This window comes from Carassius auratus, chromosome 19, assembly GCF_003368295.1.
Source record: "Carassius auratus strain Wakin chromosome 19, ASM336829v1, whole genome shotgun sequence".
Taxonomy (NCBI): domain Eukaryota; kingdom Metazoa; phylum Chordata; class Actinopteri; order Cypriniformes; family Cyprinidae; genus Carassius; species Carassius auratus.
The window spans coordinates 13,475,848-13,492,176 of NC_039261.1; positions in this window are offsets into that span (position 1 = coordinate 13,475,848).

Consider the following 16,329-nt stretch of genomic DNA (forward strand, 5'->3'; position numbering starts at 1 on the left):
GTTTGTGTGTGTGACTTCCATGTAGAGTGTGTGTGTGTGTGTGTGTGTGTGTGTGTGTGGCCATTTTACTGGTAGATGGAGACGGTTGGTGTGGAGTCTTATCCCAGGCCAAAGCTCTGACTCAGCTGATGTTGATTGCATTAGTGTTGCTATATCTTCAGCTCCCTCCTCTCTCCTCTATAGCTCTCTCTTTGTGAATAAGAAACTGTGTGATTGAATTTCTCCACAGCTCCTCATCCGATTGCACCTCTTGGTTTATTAGCTGTGTCAAGCATTATTCTTTTTCTTAGCCAAGCTCTAGAGACAGACTTGCTTTTTCTCACTCTTAATGTTACATGCATTGCCTCTTTTTTGCCTCTCATTTTTGGCTTTGAAATACACTGGACTCAAAAGCCTAGGGCATATTACAACATTCTATCCACAAAAGAACACAGCACATTCACAGGCGTCTTAGGGCCTAAATAAAACCTAGCTATTTTGCATGTTCTGTCCTAATTTTAAGGGGAAAATCTATGCATCTCAGGCAGTAAAGCATGACACAGTAATACCAGGGTCAATTAGGTTTGATTCCCAGGGATTGTATGAATCAATTAAAATCTATATCTTCAATCACTTTAAAAAATAATTTCTACCAAATGTTTAAATAGCACTAGATATATATTTATATTCTGGTTATTTAATTAAATCCTGATATTGATTTCAAACATATATGACCAAGATTTACTTATCATTTCACGAGTTCACTCTCACATAATTAGCTGAGGTATGGTATAAATATTTGGCATGCTGTCCGGGGAAGGGCTCCGAGCTCGGGAATGGCCCGAACCTAGAGTACCCCCCAAAAAGCAAATGAACAAGAGGACAGGGCTGATTTTGATTTTCTGAGAAGTCGTCTCGTTGGCAGGCAGGAAGAGCCTACTTACTCTGGTGGGAGCGACTTAGGCATTGGAAGGGTAGGCCTTACCGGCTGCTGGTACTGAACTACATGGTTGTGGGCGCCCGGTCGGCAGGCCGATGCTCAGTGGGAGCTCATGGCGTTGGAACAGTGAGCCCTACCGGCCGATGAGGAGGAGCAGCATGGTTGTAATGCCCGACCTGGAGGGCCCGAGTTGCCTCGACCGGAATAGGTCACGGCTGATAGCCCCGAAGGCCTAAGGCTGACCGAGAGGGTCCATGAAGCCTCTGACTGGAGATTTGAGACTCAGAACAACGGACGTCTGGGTCCTCTCGGTTTGGAAGATAGCCTTGGGCTGGCCGACAAGGAGGACTCTGGCGACATCCGAAGGGGGATCCCAGCTCACTGCATCGGATGGATGAGACTCGCTTGTGGCCGGCAAGTATAGAAACCTGAGCACACACATCGAACGGGTAAGCCTCGCGTACCATAGAAATGGAAAAGGTAAGGTTGTCTAACCTGGAGGCTCTTGCCGGCGTCCGATGGGAGCACGTGCATCGAACGGGTAAGCCTCTCCGGATGTGAGATGGAAGAGGTAACATTAAGTGGCCAGGAGGCTCTCGCCAGCATCCAGCGGGTACTTCAAACTGGTTAAACCTTGCAGGCCATAGAATGGAAAAGATAAGTTTGCGTGGCCGTGAGGCTCTCGTCGACGTCTTATGGGAGTTCGCTACTCACGGCATGAGACGGGTAAGCCTCGACATTGCGCATTTGTGAAGGACAGAAAAGGTTGTCTAGCCAAGAGTCTCTCACCGAAATAGGTCCCTAAATAATTTGGTCCTGCCAGAATAATTGCATGAAACTTATGTCTGTATCATCTCAGTGAGGTTTAAATGTGTACGGTAAGGCAAATGTAATGTCTTTGGACATTTCAGTGTGGATGAAGACTCTGGAAATAATGCCTTGGCTTCGTGGCTAAAAGTGGCATCGTCATCCGACAGGACTACGTCATGACGTCAATTAACCAAAATTTAGCTGCGAACCTGCTTTTAGCATCTTCGCCTGAAAATGTATTGATTTACGATGCGCGGTCTGCGCCGCTAGAGGAAGCGGCCTCAAACTTCGCCTCATCCGGAAAAGCCACGGTGAAAGGCTTAGCCGCGGCGGTAAGTGAGAGAGGCTTGCTGCGGTGAGAACTGGGGTGCGGCCCAGGCTGGTTGAATGCCGGCTGCTGCTGCAATCCAGCACTCAAGGAGAGACCGGTCTTGGGCACGATCGTTGTGTCGAGCGAGGTGAGCTCAGGGCTTGCACGGTCTTTTGGCCACGACGTGTGACTTGGCGAGAAGAGCAGCTGGCGCGATGACGCTTAAGGGGCCGTTCACATTTCGCGTCTTTTGCGCGCGGCATGCTCATAATGGAAGCGACACGTGCGGTGCGACTCGCCCGTTTTTTCCAGGGGCATCCGCACCGCATCGAGTTAAAAACATCTCAACTTTTCAGAATGCCGCAAGCGCACCGCGGGTCATGTGACAAGAACTAACCAATCAGCTTCATCCTTTTTCAGTAACAGCATTGAAAACTCAGCCAAGATGAAGGAACAGCTGTTCATAGCTGTATATGGATTGCCATTTTTAAATAAATTTAGTAGCAGAGCTACTGCGATCAATTTTTAATGCTGCAATTCCATTTATCCTTTGCTGAAATTTCCACGTCTTCATGGAGAGAGCAGGTCATGGCTGCTTAGCAAAAGCAGGCGACTCAGGAGCGCTTCTGCCCGAGCGCTTTGGAAAGAAGGAAAAAGCGGCGCGCCTAGCGTTTTCCACGCGTTTTAGGCGCGATATGTGAACGGCCCCTAATGCTGCTCAACGGACGTGTTTAGCTGGGTAGGAATGATCGCGGTTCCGGAAAAAGCAGCAGATCTGAAAAATCCCCGGGATAGATCTCTTCGTTGGTAGGAAAATTGGGTCTGTGATAAGATGACAGACAGAGCGAACCAGCATGCTGATAAACTGTCAATGGATAGAGGTAAGTCAGCGATATTTATACTATGGGATTGATTACTTGATTATGGTCCACCTGTGTTGATTAGGCTAAGTATCTGACGCGCTCCTCCCGAATCTTGTTAATAAAACATCATTTAAAAATCATGCAACCAGTTTGATTCAAAATAAATTACTCTTATGAGCCAGTTCTCGTCAGTGAATCAAAAACATGCAGTGCAAATAGTGTAGCCTGATTCATGAAACAAATGACTCTTGTGATTCAGTTCTTATAAAGTACAGTTTTTAAACAGTCTGAAACACTGTCCTGTAAAGCTTCAGTAGACAGAGGATTTCTTTCATATAGAAGGAAAATGGACATTAACAATCAAATAGAATTACTGTGAATCTGAATGGAATCAGGGAATATGTAATATTAACAAGCTGTAAACAACAATCAGTATTCAGTCTGAAAAAATTCCCAGGACAACTTTAGCATAGAGAATAAATTTATATATAAGGCAAATTGGATATTATAACACTTGAACGTACTGGAATCAAATCAAAATTTGAATAAAATAGAATCACTATGAATCTGAACTGAATCAAGAAATCTTTATTGGTTTCCCTTCGTAAGAATCAGTGTAATCAGTCTGAAAATGTTCCCGTACAGCAAGAGAGAAATTCTTTCATATGTAGACAAAGTGTTTTATATGAAAACTGAAAACTCCCAAATGAATCGGAATCAAATTGAATCAAAGTGAAACTGAAATGAATCAGGGAATCTGTGTCAACATCCAGCCCATCAACATAAATGATCAAAGCTCTACACTTTGAATAGCTTTCAAATTAGCCAAAATACAGTATGTAGTAAATTCACACTAAGAGTGTTAAATTGTGAGACCACATCCAATTATCTCTAAGAAAACAAGAATAATGTCCCACCATGAATCCTCAATATTAAATTATAGCGCAAGCAGTGAGCAAGCCCTCTTTTTCACAGTACAGTTCATCTCTGATAGCAGTTCTGCGAGAGAAAACACACATTTGTGCCTGACTCTGCATGAAGCAGGCGGTACTTTCACCTGGCCACTGTCTCACACAGCGACGGCTAATCCTTACGTCGTACATGTCACCTCTGCTCAGTTAGGGGATTATCGGGTGGAGCTATTTCTGGTGAAACAGGACAAGCTGCTCTATAATCTTAGTCGAAGCTTGACTAACCCCAAAACAGTGGTCACTGAAGACAAGCACACAGGTCTTAACTCACTGCCTCTCAGAGCACAAGGTGACTATTGATTTAATGTGCTTTTCACAGCCGTAATGCTATAGGTGCTAGAACACCTTTCAATAATTGCCTCTGAGCTTGAATAGAGCGGATGTTCTTGTATAAACCAAAGAGCGCAAAGGATTATGAATGAATGCACGAACAGCTGAATGAAACTAATGGATGAATGAGAAGAGCTTCTCAAAGCTCTCACTGTACTCATGCATTTGTCTTATTCATCGTTTTTTATGAGAAATATTAAAATTAGACATTCTCTACACAGCCTTAAAGGGACACAAAAAGTCAAATAAGCTACTGATCTGCATAGAGATTTTTTTGTGCTCTTTCTGTGATTTACAATCACTGACCTTAGCAGAAGCTTCTTAGTTTCATAAAGGCATGTCTTCTGTTATAGCCACATGTGTCCCATGTGGTCTAACCAAAACAAATGCTGGCCAGAGTGGAGGAAAGTGCCTTTGCCATTTGTTGTCCATGATGTGGAAGTCATTTAGACTCTGCAGCCTCCCTCCATATAGGATATTACTGTAATTACGATATTGGCAGGGCTGGGTAATGTCCGCAGGAGAACATCTCTTTAAGCAGGGCAGGGCAGAGGGTGAACCTCAGTGCATGGCAGCACATTAGTGAGAGTGCTCACAAAAGCAGATTAATAAACCCCGATTTGGACCTCACACCCTTTCTCTCAAATTAATAAAAGAAGGGTTGGGAATTGAGAAACAGGGCTTATTCAGGAAAGCAGGTAAAGTTTCTTGCACATGCATTCTTATCCTGAAATGTGAATGAAACACTAGTAAAATACAGAGTTTCCTGTACTATAATTTACTTTTACTGAATCTACAGTACAAAATATACAGGCCAAACAGTGACCAGTGGGTCTAAACCAGGGGCCCTCATTAGAACTTCAAAGAGGACCTCAATATAAAATTAGTTAAAATAAGGCAAAATAAGCATCAAAATAACTAAATTAGACTCACCTCCTCAATAAATTTTAGTTTTTTGAAGAAGATGAAGAATAAGAGCCAGTGCTCTTACTATACTAAAAAATAAATGAAGAAGCCTAATTTTAAAAGTGTGATTTATAGACTTGGAAAAGTCATGTAAATTCCTAAAATGAGGATTTTTATACATGTCAGATTTTTCTTTTCTTTTTCTTACATTTTATGAATATACATTGTTCTAGTTATGACACCTATGTATAGGCTCGAAAACAGGTTGAAATCGTGAGTAAAACTGTGAGGTAGAGGTGGAAATAACCAGTAAAAACCATACAAACAAATTGAAATGTCATTGGGCCTTGAATATCATAGTTATGTCATGACAGCGCTCGGAAGATTTTAGCACAGTAATGGATATGAAAGTTTTAATTTATTTGGCCTTGGCAGAATAGGTCTGCTATGCTGCTGCTGCTGAATTGCTGCTACTGTGGCTGTAGTTGTAGATTATTGATGCTGCTGCAAAGCAAGTACAGGAACTTGCTACTGGCAATACATATGCCAATTTGCTGCTGTATTTAGGTACTGCTGCTGCACAAATAGTATATATAGTAACCTGTTTTGTTCTTTTTCTTTTGTTTTCATACTTGCTGAAGGTAATGATTAGGAAGTTTGACCTATAGGGTGCAGACATCGTACATAACTGACCGATCATTTTTTGCGAGAAGGTGGTCAAAGCAATGCGAATACACATGCAGGTTATATAGGATGACTGCAATGAGCACTCCAATAGGTAAACAGAGCCGAAACCTGGACATTTTGGTCATTTTAGAAATTTCGAAAAAAGAGGACATTTGGTCACCCTGGAGCCAAAAATTTTGAGAACCACTGTTGTAGACTGATTGCAAAATTGAAGACTCGTTTTAATTCGTTTAATTCGTCATAAGCAACAGTATAAGTATAGTCAGATTTTGCAAAGAACATTTAGGAGCTGATTCTTTTTAGTGAGTCGAAACATGCAGAGTAAGTGCAGTCTGATTTCTGAAGCAATGACCCCAATCATTTTTGTGCAACGAATCAAGCACATACTTAGAACTGTGGTTTTACTTGATGATTTATTAAGTAAAAATGAACATTATGGGTTTTGCAGTAGCATTTTACAAAAACAATTCAACATTTTGTCTGTTTGTTGTTTGATGCACTCATAAAAGCATCTTACAACATTTACTATGAATTAAATGAAGAGAGAACAAAGAGTTTGATAATGGGCAAAAAATTATCATAATGAGTCATGATAAAGAGTAATGACTTAACATAATGAGTAATAAATGCATTGTCTGTAATTTGGTGCAACAAAACGTTCATTACAAAGAAATATGAGATGTCTAACAAATGTACTTCAGTCATAATATGTTGAAAGCTACATTAGAGACATTTTTAAATATGGCAGGTTTGCAATTCAACACGTGTTTCAACATGGATCGATATCGAGTACCTGACGATTCTCTTCCCTCAGTACACAGATGAGGCGATGACAGTGGTGCATATTAATGGGCCATCAGTGACGCTGGAGAAAAACGATGGTCAATTTCTATTGCAATGTCAATATCAGGGTGGCGCCATTCTGGCCATTTAGTGCTAGCCTATAAACAAAAGCAGCCAAACGTTATCAATTACATTCGGCTTTATGTGAGAATGAATTTAAAGGTAAGTGGTAAGAGCACTTGCAGTCAGACTGTGTGACTTATTAAAGTGTTTGCCACCACTGCCATTAGCAGCAGATTGCCTTAAAGGACAAATGTTGATGTAATGTTGTGGGAAAACCCTCTGTCACGATATATATTCCACTATGTGAAGCCAAGAAACACTGAGCATCTGCAATGCAGCCCCAGAGTCAGCCTAAAGTCTTGTATAACAGCAGCTGAAACCGAAAAATGAAAGAAAGAAAACAAAGCTAAATTAATAATGATGGTGGAGCCCACCAGCAGCAGGAGGGTGTTGCTGCAATATTGATGAGATCTGAACAGAAACAGAGTTGAATTCTATGTTTGTGTGTACGGAGGCTTAGAAACGTCATGAAAAGCTTGTTATCGGTGTAATGTATCCTGTTACCTGCTTATTAAGCTACATAGGGCTTCTTTTGACATGGCCAGGGCATTTACATGCAAAATCAGCTCACAGAGACAAAAAAACTGGACAATATTTCTCTCTGGTTTTGACGTTAAATAATAAAAAGGGATGCACACATTGAATAACCTGCCAGGATACAAAGGTAAATATGTTTACATGGTGAGTTAAATCATGGTAATGATCTTATTACAGATTCCAAATGTCAATTACCTAGTGAAAATAACATAGTTTAAGGTGTTTTCTCACCTTCAAACATTGTTGGGTAATATTATTATTAAGAATGTAGCAAACAATGTAGCAAACAATGTAAAACTGTACATGCAAATTATTTTACAAAGATTTTTTGCATTAAAACGTAATTTTGCAATATTTGCTGCAGAGTTTCTTCTAAAAGTTGCACTTGAATTATTGATTTTTGCACTTGAATATACAACAATCCACACAAGTACTGAATATCAATTGATTTGCTTGGGTTGCAATCCATATATGCACTATCCTTAAAATGAGCCATCAATTTTTGTAAAGCATATCGCTGGTTTATATAACCCATAAAATGCTGAATTATTTATACAGAGTAAATGGATGAAACTGTTGATATAACAACTGTGAAAAGTGTTGAGGCAAGTAAGTAGCAGTTTGTGATTAAATACAAAACTTGCTGCTAAGACAGAGACATTTATGAAGGTTGATTAAGATGAACGATGGTGTCTGAGCTGTTTCCTCTGATTTACTCTCTTGCTGCTCTCTTGAGTCTTTTGCACAGACCCAGAATGTTCCTCATCAACTCTATTCCTCACCTATTATCATTCAGACACACTGTGGCCGTTTTACTCAAATGGGTTTAGTGTTTCTCACAGGAGTGAAAAATGGCCACCTGTGACAATGATTATTGATGCTAATGAATACAGTTTTGACGTGGCAGTTTGTTTCCCCTGTTCATTCGCACAAAGAGACTAAACGGTACAAACCCCTCATCAACAAAAGTCACATACACACACCCACAAGAATTCACTTAGCAGTCACAGAAAATGAGAGCAAATGAATCAGGTTTACTGGCGCATATAGACTTATTTTTTTTTGTGTGTGTTTAAAACAGCAGAATACAAAAAACATTAGAAGACCAGATTAGTAACTTCATGATCATATCTGATTCAGTCAGTGGCTCTCTAATGTTGGGTCACGGCCAACAAATGGGTTGCAGGTCTTTTTCTCTGACAACAGGGAAAACACTGAAAACTGGCAACAACAGAATGCCATTACAAATTAATAAAATAAATAAAACAATTATCTTTTAAAATTAATATGAAATTATATCTTAGTAATTCTGCATAGTTACACTGCTAAATGTGATGAAAAAATATGATGAAAAATTAAAAATAAATTTAATGTCACATTAAGTCTTTTTACTGTAATTACTGTCAAATTTATGATTTTTGCAAATAAAAACCATGAATTACTGTATAATTTACAGTTAAAACAGTAAAGTAATATTTCTAGCCCTGCATGACACGTGAGCATATTTTATTTAAATGTTTTAAATAGTTTCTTTAGATTTTTGTCATTAGTAATGCACATTAGGTGTTTTGTGTTACATTTTATGTCATTAAGTTGATGTTTATTGCACTATTCTTGTGTCATGTGTGTTAACCTGAAGGAGTTTTGTCTTTGTGTGTATGATCCATCTATATAATTGTGTTTTATGATTAATTATCAACACTATAACATTTTATGTTAAGCATTTTATTGTGAGTTTAAGGATTCTGAGAAAATAAACTCAACTTTATAAAACTGAGATTATAAAACTAATGCTTGGTTGACATCAAAGGCTGTGCCTTCAGAAAAAAGAAAATTCTTCTGTTGCTTGAATCAGCCAAAATGGACCAGCCATGTCCTCATCCTAAAAACCATGAAGGAGTTTATTCAAGGTAAGAAAAAACAACAGCAACCACTCTAGACATGAACCCTGAGCCCAGAAGGAACCACCATCTCCTAATCCTCTGGAAGACCTAAAACATCCCTAATCTAAACCCATTACATAACACAGTGAAGAAGAACATCGTCTTGCCATCAGACTGAACATCTGTGTCGGGAATAAAGTTTTCAACAAGAGGTATAAATTTATGAGGATAATTCAGTTCTGAAATGTCCTTGCAATGTGCATTATTTTAAAAGCAATCCTTAAGCATTATTTATTACTTAAGAAATCATCAATAAGAGATTTGTCCATTTAATTAAATGTGCAACCATAATGCATAAGGCAGAAATATCCAGTGGCACTCAGAGCATGTGAAATCATGTCTTATAAAAGTATCATGACCAATAAAAATCAGTAATTTCGAGTTCTTCAAAGCCTCCTCTTTTCAACTCTTAATCAAAGTATCTTTCCTTTCCAGCAACTGTTGAATCCACAGAGACTGAAGCGATTATCAGAGCACAAGTGACATGCACAGAGCTGCCCTCTTGCTATTGAAGATGATGGCTGGATGTCACCAACCACTACATTTGACTACTTTCTTAAGAAAAACATGATGATGATTCATTTGAGTATGCATTAATGTAAATCAGAGGGCTCACTATGCAGCAGACACCTACAGTACACCAGACTAGTCCATTTGTTTATGGCAGTAAATCTTGTTAAGGTGATGCTTTAGTGGAGTAATTGGCTTGATGTCTTCCCATGACTCTGGTGCCAAACTGTGACGCTCCGCTGATGCAGTACCTCTAGAGAAATTCACTGAGGTGGGTTAATGTGCTCAGATAGGAATCTTCTTGTGAGGGGTCTCATGACTCATCCTCTCTCTGAAAGCAACTTTGTGCTCAGATCAATATTCAATATCTTGTGTGGATATAAGAATGTGTTTCAGTAGTGATCTTTTGCTGGGAAAATCATATCTCTTTTCACAAGCAGAGTGAGTGGAACATAATCATCGATTATGCATGGGAAATAATGTACTCTTAGCCTATACACTGAAAAAAAATAACTTTAAGGTGTTGGAAAATATATTAAATTTACCATACAAAAATTTTCTAAGTCAAATGTACACATGTAATTCATATAATAAATGAATGGATGAGAAGAGCAGCTATATTTGTAGTAGTAACATTTGTTTTATAATCATTGCACATAAATCTAGAGATATTGAGTCAATTTTAATCTAAAAGCAGAGCGCGCTTGAATCTGTTCATGCGTGTTTGGACCCACTCGCTCTGAATCAGAGGGAAGGTTGGGCTTGTCACAAAGGCGACGCTTGGTAATTTTGCTTTTCTGTTTTAGATTTCTGATTTTTAATACATTGGTCCGTGTGCATTTCATTTGATTCTTGTTAATGTCATTTGACTAATTATACATTCATGTTTATATTAATCACATAACCTTTAAGTTATCTTGCATGTGGACACAGAGAGTGATATTTCAGAATATTTTCAATAGTTTAGAGATTCACAAAGCAATGCTTTTGCGTTAGAACTTGAACTTAAGAATTTAGCAGTTTGATGCTGTTTACTCAGAGGACTTCACTATGAAATGTACTGTACAAGGATCTCTCACCCTTTCACCATCTTCACCATCACATTTCATTAGGAAATGTAAGCAGTTCTTGTCGCTTGTTCAGCAGAGTGTCTCTTTTCATTCAGGACTGAACTGTCAGATCACAGCCTGGACCAGTTTCACATCCCTCATTATGACAAACAATGGTTTTGACGTAATCATGTTGACTTTCAATAAGTGTTAATCTCATCAATACATCCTTTTATGCACAAATACTTTGCAATTTGCTCTGTTTACAAAGTTATCAGTCTCAGCCCTAAATAATTAAATGAGGAATGAAAGAGGATTTGAAATCAAACCACATCTTATGGGCGAGTCCCTGATGTGCTGTGCAATATATGATCCAAGACCATCTATTTAAGAGGCTCATGATCAAAGAGCAGAGCGCAGCATAGGCTCTATCTATGTACACATCAAACACATTTGCACCAGTCCTTCGATTTAAGTCCAATTTGAGACCAGCTTCACATGGGAGCGATTTTAATTCATGTGGATTGCCCTAATTAGCCTCTTTGTGACTGTCTTAATTACCAGGACAAAAAACCGGGACACCCCAGTCTGAATTAGCGTCATGCTAGTGGATTCTGAGCTTTATTTTTATGCAGCAAGGTCAAATGTTTCCGTTCTGCTCTCCTTGCATTAATGAGACTGAATTTGCATGTGTATTGAATCAGATCTGACAGATTATCGTTCCTCTGCTAATCTCTGCCTTTGGTATCCAGGGAATATTTTTTTCAAAACAAAACTCGAGACTCCACTATTAACATATTATAATAACAAAGTAACCAGAGGATGGAAACGCCACAACTTTGCCAATTCCCAATGGGAAAAAACTATTTTACGTTTAAATACACATTTACATTTAGTCATTTTGCAGACTCTTTTATCAAAAGCAACTTACAATTGTCTTTTTTTTTTCAGGAGAAATTATGGAAGCCTGTTATCACCTTAGAGTAAAACCTAAAAATCTAACAAATGAGGTATCCATAAAGTTAAAAAGACAAGAAAAGAAGTCACACTGTGAAATACAATGTCATACAAATTTGAAAAATAAAGTTGCATTAACAATAAAAGGTCACAATCATACAAAATTCACAATAACTAGAAATAATCTCTAAATATAAAGACAAAAAAAGTTGCGACTGTGAGATATACATTTGCAATGACAAGAAAAGAAGTCATACTGAAATGACACATTGAAAGATATACATTTCACACATGAATTTGAAATTTTGACAAAAAAGTTGCAATAACAACATAAAAGTCACAACTACAAGAAATTTGCAAGTACAAGAAATAAAGTCCAAATATAGTGACAAAAAGTAAAGACAAAGTTCCAGCTGTGAAACATACATTAGCAAAGACAAGAAAAGTACTCACTGTGAGATAAATTTAATCAATTACAAGAAATTTTGCAATTACAAGAAATAAAGTCTAAATATAATGATAAAAAATAAAGAAATGGTTGCAACTGTTAGATAAAAGTTTGTAATGACAAGAAAAGTAGTCACGCTGTGAAATATAAATTAGCACAAAATTGCAATTACAAGAAAAAGATGCAATAACAACAGTCACAACTACAAGAAATACACAATTACCAGAAATCATTTCCAAAAATATAGATGGAAAAATTCACCAAAAATGTGTATAGATTTGCAATGACAAGAAAAGAAGTCATATAGTGAAATGTCACACTGTAATATATGAATTTGCACATATTTGCAATTATGAGAAAAGGTTTCAATAACAACAAAAAGTTACAATTACAAGAATTTTTATTTTTATTACAAGAAAGTCTAAATATAAACAAATAAAACAAATAATAATATAGTGTATCTTTAGCTCAAGTGGTAGAGTGTTGCATTATGAAGCGCAAGGTTGGGGGTTCAATTCCCCGGGAACACATGATAGGTGAAAATTGAAAGCCTGAATACACTGTAAGTCGCTTTGGATAAAAGCGTCTACTAAATGAATAAATTTATTTGTTTTATTAATAATTAATTAATTAATAATTAATAATAACTGTGAGATATGAATTCTCAGTGACAAGAAAAGAAGTCACTGTGAAATAAAATGTCATTCTGTGTTATATAAATTCGCACAAATTCACCATTACAAAGAAAAAGTAGCAATAACAACAGAAATTCACAGTTACAAGAAATAAAGTCTAAATATAATTATAAAAAATAAAGAAAAACTACATGAAAATTATGAAAAAATCTTAGATATAAGAAATTAAGTCACAATTATGAGAAAGTTGCAATTTCAAAAAATACAGTCTCAATTATCATATATGAAGTTGCATCTATCAGAAATAAAGTCCCAATTGTGAGACCCTAAAGAAGAAATTATGTAAAATAAGGTTGCGATTATGAGTAAGTTCTGAAATATGCCACATTGTGAGATATAAAGTCTCTGAGCTTCCATACACAAGCAAGAGACTGACGATGGCCAAGAATAGAAATGAAAAAATTACAAATTCATAAAAATTTATTGAACAGCAATAGATTTTCTATGTACAATAAATACATATGGCTTTACACACCATATTTATGAATTTCAGTTGCATCCTTGGTCCTCAAAAGAGATGAGAAAACATTCAAAACCCTCTGAACTTCAGAATTCCCAACATTGCCTGAAGCAGGGGATTTGCTGTGTTCCCGAAGTTTGATGGCCACGTAGCAAGAGTCAAAACAAACATGACTTGAGAGAGCTGATGAACTTAAAGTCGTATGCCTAACAGCATTTGGCAGCTCAGGAGCCTTAATTAAATGGAGATTGGGCTTCACCAAAAGGATTGAGCTTCCATGGCAACAAAGTTAGGAAGGTTTAATTTATGTGTGAGGATTTTCTCTCTCTCTTTCCCCACATTATGGAAAGTCTCAATAAAGCACTGTGATATTGTAATAAAGAGTAGTGATGACAATGCTTCTGTTGGAAGGTCTTGTCATCCAGGGCTACTCATCGGTCTGAAGATACAGCTCATCAGGCACTGTGTATTTGGTTATTGGTATGGCCTAAATATAGCACCATGGCCGCTAACAGATGAGCGCAGACAAATTGTCCCCGGAGAAAAGGAGCATTTACAGAGGCATTCAGGCAGTGGACATCCAGCAGACATGCATAAAATGGAGGAAAACAAATTTGGGTTTGAATTTCATTTAAAAGCAATATTGTTGAGAGACTTTCAAATCCAACATAATGCCAATCATTGATTAAACGGCCAAAAGAATGAATCTCAAACAGTGCTGCTCACGCTTTCTGAAAATATATTACTAAGACAACAAATAAATCAGTGAGTGAATGTCTGAGGACTCTAGAGAAAATGCTTTTGTTTCTATTTTATTTTTTAATGTTTTCTCATTTCTTTTTTATCATTGTATTTGTTTTCAGCATGATCAGCATGACAATTTTAATAAAAAGTTGCAGGGTTTATATTGACTTATTTTGGGTTACACATTATTTTGATGCTCCACTTTAGCGCTTGAAGCCATAAGTAACTTTGCAAATAACTCTCATTAGAGTATTAGTAGACTGCTAGATAAGAGTTAGTAGACTAAGCTGACATGTAGTCGCAAAGTTACTTATAGTTAACCAAATATTTAAAGGAGACCAAAAAAATAAAGTGTTTATGTATATTTATACAGCAGTTCTCGAATCTTTTCCAGCAGTGCGATATTCTACTCGTAACAGCACTCCAACCTTTTCACTGTTGTTCCACTCCACTAGTATTTCTCACAGCGAGTGTCATGCCGAATGCCTAGACCCAGTATAAGTTTATAAATAATATTGTTTTTGTGTCCCGTGTCAATGTAGTTTTAAGTGTTTTTTAGGGGAGAATACGCTTCAGATAGGCAGTTTGCTAATAAAGATAACGTCTATAAAACAACAAGCTTTTATTGAAGCAACTCAATGCTTATTCGTTCCTGTGGCTTCGTGCCTATGGCCAAATCACAGCCGTACTGATATACAGCCATGTCGCACTGATACTCAAGTACCTTGTATACTGACTCATTTGTGAGCAGCTTTGGGTAAAAGCATCTGCTTAAAGCATTTACTGTGTAGGGTTAGGGTTAGGTTTAGGGTAACACTAACCCTATGTTTTAAATTTTCCATAATCTTAAAAACTTCGTTTTACTTCCAGGTTCAAACTGGTCTCTTTTTGGAGCCTACTGGATCGCTGAACTTCAGCACCTCATTTAAATATGATTTTGTAACACTATTGACCTGTTGATCGTGGATGGATTTGTAGATTGTAATGAACATATAACAATCGCCCAGTCTAGAAATACAGCATCACTTGTGAAATACTGTGTTTAGTTTAACATTTATGTAAAATTCCCTAAGAGTGGCCCCATAGCAAAGGCATGCTGGAGGTCTTTATCTCTGACTCGTGTTGACTCACCATGGGAACTGGTCCTGTTTGGGTTAAGTGAGATAGGAAGGGGGATTCTGATGTAATGCATCTGACATATTTTATTGGCATCCCTCATATAGAGGACTAAACATGGTATTATTTACATTACACAGTGTTCTGTTAGCCAGTACTTTCTAGAAGGGCCGTCTAAACAGATTCTGTGAATGAACCTCACACCATACGATCTGGAAGCAGCCCAGTGCACAAGTAGGTTGCCATGGTGAGCAGTGGAAAGGTTCTCCCCATGGAGACTGACTCAGACAAATTCGAATCGGGCAAAAAATCTGTTCTATTGCTGTTTGAAAGATGTTGAGTCTGGGGGACTAATTAATTTACAACAATGCTTTGTCTTGAGAAGAAGAGAAAATCTACTTTAGCCTGCAGCAGGATTAATCAAAAAAACTAAAAGCTTTGAGTGACTATCCACGTATAATGCAACATAAGTCAACAACTCTGCCGAAATGTAAAACTAAAAGGTTAAAAAATTTAATGTGAGTATATTATCCTCTATATGCTATCTATATGCTACTCCTAAATACTGACAAAATTATGTTTTAGTAGAAACACATTACCATTCAAAATTAGTGGGGTTTCAAAAAAGACCCCAAATGTATTTATTTATTTATTTTTGAAAGAAATTAATGCTTTTGTTTAGAAAGGATGCATGAAATTGATCAAAAGTGACAGTTAATGCATAATGTTACAAATTTGTTTCCACATGAATATAAGGTAGTTATAACTGTTGAAAATAATAATGTTTCTTAAGCAGCAGATCAGCATATTAGAATGATTTCTGAAGGATCATGCAACACTGAAGACCGGAGTAATGATGCTGAAAATTCAGCTTTGCATCACAAGAATAAAATACATTTTAAAATATATTCAAATAGAAAAGAATATCTCTCAATATTCATATTTTTACACTAGTTTTAGTCTGGTAAAATGGAGCAAATACACGGAAACAATATGGGGTATTTACAGTCAAATTCTCTGCTGAATATAACATATTCAGTCCGTTTCCATTTCAGTGAGATAAAGGTTCAAATATGATTCAAATACACATTTTATAATTTTTACTTTGATGTAAAATCATGATTTTATAAGCATGAATGTCTTTACCTTTACAACCACCTGCCTGTGA